Raw genomic sequence first — 9329 nt, 5'->3', positions numbered from 1 at the left:
TTCTGTCTGTAGGGATTTTTTTCCAATATTTACTGTGAGAACCTGGGTAAACTCCTGGAGGGGAAACTCATGAAAGTGTGGGGTCCCCACTATGACTAGGTCTCTCTGGAGTTTTTAACTCTCATACTTGTCCACACTTAGCCTCCAGCAATGTCAAATACAGTTTAGGTTTTATTACCTTGACAGTGGTTCCCATGGAAGTTTTTACTCTGATACGTTGTGATTCCCTATATCCCCCTGTCAGTTTCTCCAATTTTAGGGACAGTGGTTTGCCCTGTGATCTGACTTCTCTTATGGATCTAAGATTTTTATTTTTTTTATTTTTCAGTTTGTTCAGCTTTTTGCTTACTATTAGGATGGAATGGTGACTTTTAAGCTCTTTATTTACAGAACCCAAGATTTTTTAGATATGACACCAAAACCATGACCCATAAAAGAAAAAAACATGTAAATTAGACTTTATCAAAAGTAATACTTTTTAATCTTCAAAAGTTTCTGCTAAGATAATTAAATAGAAAGACATAGGATGGAAAAAATAAGCATTTGTAAATAGTATTTTTGATGAAGTACTTATATCAGGAGTATGTAAAAATGTCTTCAAACCCAATAGGGAAGCAAACAACCCACAAAAGGTCCGCAATGCATTGGTGCACCTTACTAAAGATACAGATATAAGTATGTGAAAAGATGTTTAGCTAAATCAGTCATTATGGAAATATCAAAACATATCTTTCAGAATGTCTCATAGAGTGTTTGCTAGTGAGAGTGTAAAATGGCACAAGCTTTTGGAAAACTATTGTATTTTCTTTTTTTAACTTTTAATTTTAGGTTTGAGGGTACATGTGGAGGTTTGTTACATAGATAAACACATGCCATGGCGTTTTGTTGTACATATTGTTATATCACCCATGTATCAGTACCCATTAGTTATCTTTTTTGCTCCTCTCCTTCCTTCTACCCCCCGCCCCCACCCCAAGTAGACGCTAGTGTCTACTGCTTTGTTCTTTGTGTTCATAAGCTCTTATCACTTGGTTTCCACTTTATATGAGAACATGTGATATTTGGTTTTCTGTTCCTCCATTAGTTTGCTAAGGATGATAGCCTCCGGCTCCATCCATGTTCCCATAAAAGACACAATCTTGTTCTTTTATGGCTGTATAATACTCATGTTTTGTATGTACCACATTTTCTTTATCCAGTCTGGCATTGATGGTCATTTAGGTTGATTCCATGTCCTTCCATTAATGGGCATTTTGGTCAATTCCATACTGTGAACAGTGCTACAGTGAACATTCACATGCATGTTTCTTTCTGGTAGAATGCTTTATGTTCCTCTGGGTATATACCCAGTAATGGGTTTGTTGGGTCGAATGGTAGTTCTGCTTTTAGCACTTTGAGGAATCACCATACTGTCTTCCATAATGGTTGAAATAATTTATACTCCCAGCAACAGTGTATATATAAGGGTTCCCTTTTCTCTGCAACCTTGCCAGCATCTGTAGTTTTTGGACTTTTTAAATTATAGCCATTCTGACTGGTGTGAGATAGGTATCTCATTGTGCGTTTGATTAGCATTTCTCTAATGATTAGTGATATTGAGCTTTCCTTCCTATGATTGTTGGCCACATGTATTTCTTCTTTTGAGAAGTGTCTGTTCATGTCCTTTGCCCACTTTTTTAGGAGTTGTTTTTCTCTTGTAAATTTGTTTAAGTTCCTGATAGATGCTGGACATTAGACCTTTGTCAGATGCATGGTTTGCAAATATTTTCTCCAATTCTGTAGGTTGTTTGCGTACTCTGTTGATGGTTTCTTTTGCTGTGCAAAAGTTCTTTAGTTTAATTAGATCCCATTTGTCAATGTTTGCTTTTGTTGCAATTGTTTTTGGTGTCTTTGTCATGAAATCTTTGCCTATTCGTATGTCCAGGATGGTATTGCCTAGGTTGTTTTCCAGGGTTTTTATAGTTTTGGGTTTTAAATTTAAGTCTTTAATTCATATTGTGTTGATTTTTGTATATGGCATAATGAAGGTGTCCAGCTTCACTGTTCTGCATATGGGTAGCCAATTTTTCCAACACCATTGATTGAATCTTTTACTCATTGTTTGTTTTTGTCAGCTTTGTCAAATATCAGACAGTTGTAGATGTGTAGTCTTATTTCTGGGCTGTCTATTCTGTTCCATTGGTCTATGTGTCTGTTTTGTAATAGCACCATGCTGTTTTGGTCACTGTATCCATGTAGTATAGTTTAAACTCAGTTATTGTGATACCTCCAGCTTTGTTCTTTTTGCTTAGGACTGCTTTGCTATTCAGGCTTGTTTTTGGATCCATATAAATTTTAAAATAACTTTTTCTAGTTCTGTGAAGAATGCTGTTGGTAGTTTCATAGGAATAGAATCTGTAATTGCTTTGGGAAGTATAGCCACTCTAATGATATTGATTCTTCCTATCCATAAGGATGGAAATTTTTTCCATTTGTTTGTGTCTTCTTTTATTTCTTTGAGCTGTGTTTTGTAGTTCTCGTTGTAGAGCTCTTTCACCTCCCTAATTAGCTGTATTACTAGGGCTGTGTGTGTGTGTGTGTGTGTGAATTATGAATGGGATTGCCTTTCTGATTTGGCTTTCAGTTTGCTTGTTTTTGGTGTATAGGAATGCTAGTAATTTTTGTACATTGATTTTGTATCCTAAAACTTTAGTGAAGTTATTAGCTAAAAGAGCGTTTTGGCAGAGACTGTGGGGTTTTCTAGGTATAGAATCATGTCATCTACAAACAGAGATAATTTGACTTCCTCCCGTCCTATTTGAATGTCCTTTATTTCTTTCTCTTGCCTGTTATGGCTAGCACTTCCAATACTATGTTGAATAGTGTACCTATTCGACAATACCTAGAATCCAATACCTAGCTTATTGAGCTATCTCAGCTCACTGAGATAGTGGCGCAATCTCAGCTCACTGCAAGCTCCACCTCCCGGGTTCACACCATTGTCCTGCCTCAGCCTCCTGAGTAGCTGGGACCAGAGGCACCCGACACCATGCTCAGCTAATTTTTTTTTTTTATATATATTTTTATTAGAGTTGGGGTTTCACTGTGTTAGCCAGAATGGTCTCAATCTCCTGACCTCGTGATCTGCCTGCCTCGGCCTCACTCTGTCAGCCACAGTGCCTGGTGGGATATTGAATTTTATCAAAAGCCTTTTTATTATTATTGTCATAAGTGGCTCTTATTATTTTGAGGTATGTTCCTTTAATACCTAGCTTACCGAGCTAGGTATTACAAAGCGATATTGAAGTTTATCAAAAGCCTTTTCTGCATCCATTGAGATAACCATGTGGTTTTTGTCTTTAGTTATTATGTGATAAGTCATTGATTTTCATATGTTGAACCAACCTTGCATCACAGGGTATGAAACCTATTTGATCATGGTGAATTCACTTTTTATGTTCTGCTAAATACGGTTTGCAAGTATTTTGTTGAGGATATTTGCATTGATGTTCCTCAAGGATATTGGCCGGAAGTAGTAGTAGTTGTTGTTGTTGTTGTATCTCTGCCAGGTTTTGATATTCAGATGATGCTGACCTCATAGAATGAACTGAGGAGAAATCACTCCTCCTCAATTTTTTGAAATACTTTTCATGGAATGGTACCAGCTCTTTTGTGTACATCTGTTAGAATTTGACTGTGAATCCATGAGGTCCTGGGCTTTTATTGGTAGGCTATTTATTACTGATTTAATTTCAGAGCTCACTATTGCTCTGTCAGGGAATCAATTTCTTCCTGGCTCAGTCTTGGGAGGGTGTATGTGTCCGGGAATATATCCATCTCTTCTAGGTTTTCTAGTTTGTGTGTGTAGAAGTGTTCATAGTAGTTTCTGATATTTGTTTTTATTTCTGTGGGGTCAGTAATAACATTCCCTTTGTCATTTCTAATTGTGTTCATTTGGATCTTATCTATTTCCTTCTTAATTAGTCTATCTGGTGGCCTATTTCATTAATTTTTTTCAAAAAAACCAACACCTGGATTTGCTGATCTTTTGAATGCTTTTTTTGGGTCTCACTTTCCTTCAGTTCAACTCTGACTTCTGTTATTTCTCATCTTCTGCTAGCTTTGGGGTTGATTTGTTCTTGCTTCTCTAATTCTATCAGTTGTGAAGTTAAGTTGTTGATTCGAGATCTTTCTAACTTTTTTGCGTCGGCATTTAGTGCTATGCATTTTCCTCCTAACGCTGCCTTAGCTGTGTTCCAGAGTTTCTGGTATGTTGTATCTTTGTTCTTATTACTTTCAGATAATTTATTGATTTCTGCTTTAATTTCATTATTTACCCAAAAGTAATTCAGAGTATGTTATTTAATTTCCGTGTAAATATATGGTTTTGAGCAATTTTCATTGTGTTGACTTCTATTTTTATTGTGCCTTGGTCCAAGAGTGTATTTGGTATGGTTTCAGTTCTTTTACATTTGTTGAAGATGATTTTATGCCCAATTATGTGGTTGATTTTAGGGTGTGCACCATGTGGCAATAAGAATAATTTACATTCTGTTGTTTTTAGGTGGAGACTTCTGTAAGAGTCTATCAAATCCATTTGGTCCAATGCTTAGTTTAGATACTGAATATCTTTTAATTTTCTGCCTCAATAATCTGTCTAATACTGTCAGTAAAGTGTTGAAGTTTCCCACTAATATTCTGTGGGAGTCAATGTTTCTTTGTAGGTCTCTAAGAACTTGCTTTATGAATCTGGGTGCTTCTGTTTTGGGTACATGTATATTTAGGATAGTTAGTTCTTGTTGAATTAAACCCTTTGCCATTATGCAATGCTCTTCGTTTTTTTGTGTTTTTTTTTTGTTTTTTTTAATCATTGTTCTCTTGAAATCCATTTTGTGTGAAATTAGGATTGAAACCCCTGCTTTTTTCTGTTTTCCATTTGTTTGGTAGATTTTTCTTCATCCTTTTATTGTGAGCCTATGAATGTGATTGTGTGAATGATGGGTCTCTTGAAGATAGCATACCATTGGTTCTTGCTTTTTTATCCAGCTTGCCACTCTGTGCCTTTTAAGTGGGGCAATGAACCCATTTACATTCAAAGTTAGTATCGATATGTGTGGATTTGATCCTGTCATTTTGCTGTTAGCTGGTTATTATGTTGGCTTGTTTGTGTGGTTGCTTTACGGTGACACTGGTCTCTGTGTCTAAGTGTGTTTTTGTATTATCTGGTAGCAGTCTTTCCTTTCTATATTTAGTATTCCTTTCAAGTCCTCTTGTAAGGCAGTTTTGGTGGTAATGAAGTCTATCAACTTTTGCTTACAATAGTAAAGTTTTGGCTTTGTGACTTGATTTAGCCAACAGAATATGGTTGAATCAACACTGTGCTAGTTCAAATCTAGGCTTTAAAAAAGCATTACAGCATTTCTGCTCACACTCTTGCAACTCTACTTCCATGAGGCAAATAAGCCCAAGCTAATATGCTAGAGGATGAGAGACTAAAGCTTATTTCATCCATAGCTATAACAAAGTGCCTAGCCTAAAGATCCTCCAATTGGTTGCAGACACTTGAACACACCTAGCTAACATCATCCAAGCCCAGCTCATAAGAGAAGGACCAGCCACTTGAACACAGACCTAAGTGCTGAGGTATAGAACCATAAGCTGGATAAATTATTATTCCAAGTTCAGAGTAGGTTGACACATAGTAAAATCTAACTGATACATATGTGAAGAAGTTATACAGAATATAACACAGATAGACTTGCAGAGAGAAAGATTATAAGATTGGCTGTGAGACTTCAAAGACAGCATGCAAAGATCTAATGCTCACTTTGAAATTCTTAAAGAAAACAATAGAATAAGGAAGAGATATTTGAAAAGTTAATAATGTTTGTGGTGGGTTAAGTAGTGGCCCATCCCCTACCCCAAAGATAATTTCATCAAGAATCTCAAAATGTTACATCATCTGGAATAAAGATTTAATTCACAGATACCATTAAAATAAGGATCTGAAAATGAAATCATACTGGATTAGGATGGGCCATAAAAGCAATCATGGCTGTGTTTATAAGAGACATAAAATGAGAAGACACAGAGAGGAAGGTTACATGAAGATAGAGGCAGAGATTATAGTGATATATTGATAAGCCAAGGAGTGTTAAGAATTGCTGTGTTCCACCACATCCGAGGAGAGAGACACTGAATGACTCTTCCCTCCGAGCCTGCAGGAGGAACCGACCCTGCTGACACCTTGATTTTGGACTTCTGGCCTCCAGAACTATGAGATAATACATTTCTGTTGTTTTAATTACCCACTTTGTGGTAGTTTGTCATGGCATTCCTAGAAAACTAATCCTATGGTTAAGGAGTTTTAAAAACTAATGAGGAATATGAATTCTCAGTTTCAAAATTCTAACACATATTAAAAGAGTGAAAAGGAAAAGACAGCTATACTTACACAAACTGGTTAACTCACTATCAAAGATAAGGTTATATGATAAAAAGTCTCCTAGCCACCCAATTCTCTTCCTCCCTGACACAACTACTCTTATCTTTTGTTTGCATGTATGTATCCCCTGCCCTAGATTTTGTATTTGGTACAAAATTTAATATTTTTAAAGATATATTTCAGTATTAATTGTTCAAATTAAAAGTATGTACATTTTCTCCACATTGAGAATAGTCTTAGTTCTTAGGGGGTATTCATCTGTTTTTGTCCCTTAGGGTAAAGTGGGTGTATCTAGGCATTCTATATTGTAGTTAATTTTGGTAAACTTTCTTTTACCAACCTAAATATCCATAATTGGCCATTTTGGTTTAGGGGTGACAAAGTAACAATCCTCAGACAGCATTTATTAGAGGTGAGTTTGGTTTGGCTAGCATTTTGATATTTATTTATGTTTTTATTTTACATTAAAGTAAAAAATTAATTTAAAATTCATTAGGCTGGGCTTGGGTTTTCTGGTGTTTCACAGACCTCTATTGTCTAATTTAGACACTGAGGTTACCTGCTTGGTCTCTTCTAAGCATTTACATTTTCTGTAACTTATTATAACAAAAACTTATTAATTCATTAACAGAATAATACCACACTGTTATAAGTGATATTGGGATAAAGTTTTATAACAAAAAATTATGCTCTTGATAAATGGTTTAGTGGGAATAAAAAAGATATGCTACATGATGCTATGAGAATATTTAACTTGTAATACATAAGGAAAAAAAACATCTGGGAGAAACTTTACCAAAATGTTGGCAACAGTTATTTCTAGGACAAGATTGTAAATATTGCACTTTTTTTGCTTACGTAAATGTTCAAATTTTTATATAATAAAAATATATTACTAACATCATAAGCTATTCTAAAAGTTAGAGGGAAAGAAGAAAACTATTGTTTTTTTTTTTCTCTATTGGACTTTGAACTGTATTTATCATTATTTAATTACATTCCATTTTCTGTTAGAAACAACACATTGATAATTAAAACGACCAATTTTTTAAAAACCTATAAACTAAAATACAATACTACTTGTATTGTAGAACAGCGATCCCCAGCCTTTTTGGCACCGGGAACCGGTTTTGTGGAAGACAATTTTTCCACAGACCAGCATGATAAGGGAATGATTTCAGAATGACTAAAGGGCATTACATTTATTGTGCGCTTTACTTCTATTATAATTACGTTGTAATATACACTGAAATACTTATACAACTCACTATAATGTAGAATCAGTGGGAGCCCTGAGTTTGTTTTCCTGCAACTAGATGGTCCCATGTGGGAATGACGGGAGGCAGTGACAAGTTCTCATGAGGAGTCCGCAACCTAGATCCCTCACATATGCAGCTCACAATAGGGTTTGCATTCCTATGAGAATCTGATGCTGCCACTGATCTGACAGGTGGTGAAACTCAGGCAGCAATGCAAGTGATGGGGAGCAGCTGTAAATACAGACGAAGCTTCACTCGCTCACCTGCCGCTCACCTCCTGCTGTGTGGCCTGGTTAGGGACCCCTGTTGTAGAAGACCAGTACATTCACCAATACGAAACTTTCAACACCTCTTCTTGTTCTTTCAGCTTAAGGGACTTATTACAAATGCAAATAGTCAAAAAAGATTAGAATTCTACGATGTTTTGAATCCCAACTTAATCATACACTTCCATTATGATTTTGGTAAATTTTTTAATCCCTTCATCTTAGTTTTCTCATCTGCAAAATCTACAGTTGTTTCAAAAATGTTAAAAAGATAGTGTTGAGAAAGTATCAGGCATGTTGCAGATTCTCAGTAAAGTATGTATAACTTTCCTCTAGACTTTAATTTTTCCTTTTCATTTGATATCAAATGAAGAAAATCTGAGTGTTATAAGACACCAAAAATATGTTTCTTTTGTTTCTCTGGCTTTTTAAAAAGGGGTTATACTTCTTTGTGATAGATTAAGTCAGTTTTTAAATAATTACAATGACATGGATATATATTGCAACTGTTACTTTTTTTCTATATATTTTTACATTTCCAGTGGTTGGAGACCACATTTCTATTTTTCTGCACTCTTATTTACTTTCTACACATTAACATATGGGTAATTTTTGCACATGCAATATACATTATATTGATGTAGCATGCAGGTAGCTCTCTAGGGTAACACTCTCTAGCTTTCCCTTCTCCTCTGTTCTTCGTATACATAGTCACACAAAGATATTCATGTACAATAAAGCAAAAAGTTTGTAACAATGTAAAGCACTGATTTACCTTTTCCCTAGCTCTATATGACTGCTCTTTTCTTCCCTTCTTCAGTTTTAGAATCTCATACTCATTGCAAGGCATTAATATTTTGAGTCACACTCTTAGAAGTAATCCAAATCTCACATTCATTTACATGTACAATCTGGTTATTAGAATTCATATATATCCAGTTTTTAATGCTTAAATTGAATCACTTTTCACAAAAAAACTGCCCCAATACATACTTTTAAAAAATTTTGCCTATCCTTTTATACTAATTTGATTCATACCAGTTTTGATCTTCTGTGATTTGTGCATAGCTTGGGCATTTCATTGCTCAAAGGGATAAACTATTAGTTCCTTTTACATGCTTCACAAACTTATCACTTGATAAAGGAAAAGGTACCTTAAACAAAACCCTGGAAGTAATTGATATCCTACAAAGCCTTCTATTTTATATCTACCCTACTAGGTAAGTACCAGAACCAAGAATAAAGAAACCATCAATATACTCTCCTAAATAAATAAAACTACATAATTGTTTTAATGGTTCCTCACAAAGAGTAATTGAGATTTAGTATCACATTATGGTTTGAACGTTTATTGACTTTCTCCCGGCGTAAACCGGCAGA

This window comes from Macaca nemestrina, chromosome 11 (genome assembly GCF_043159975.1).
Source record: "Macaca nemestrina isolate mMacNem1 chromosome 11, mMacNem.hap1, whole genome shotgun sequence".
Lineage (NCBI taxonomy): Eukaryota > Metazoa > Chordata > Mammalia > Primates > Cercopithecidae > Macaca > Macaca nemestrina.
The sequence above is the reverse complement of the archived record's forward strand: the minus strand, read 5'-3'. Positions refer to the sequence as shown.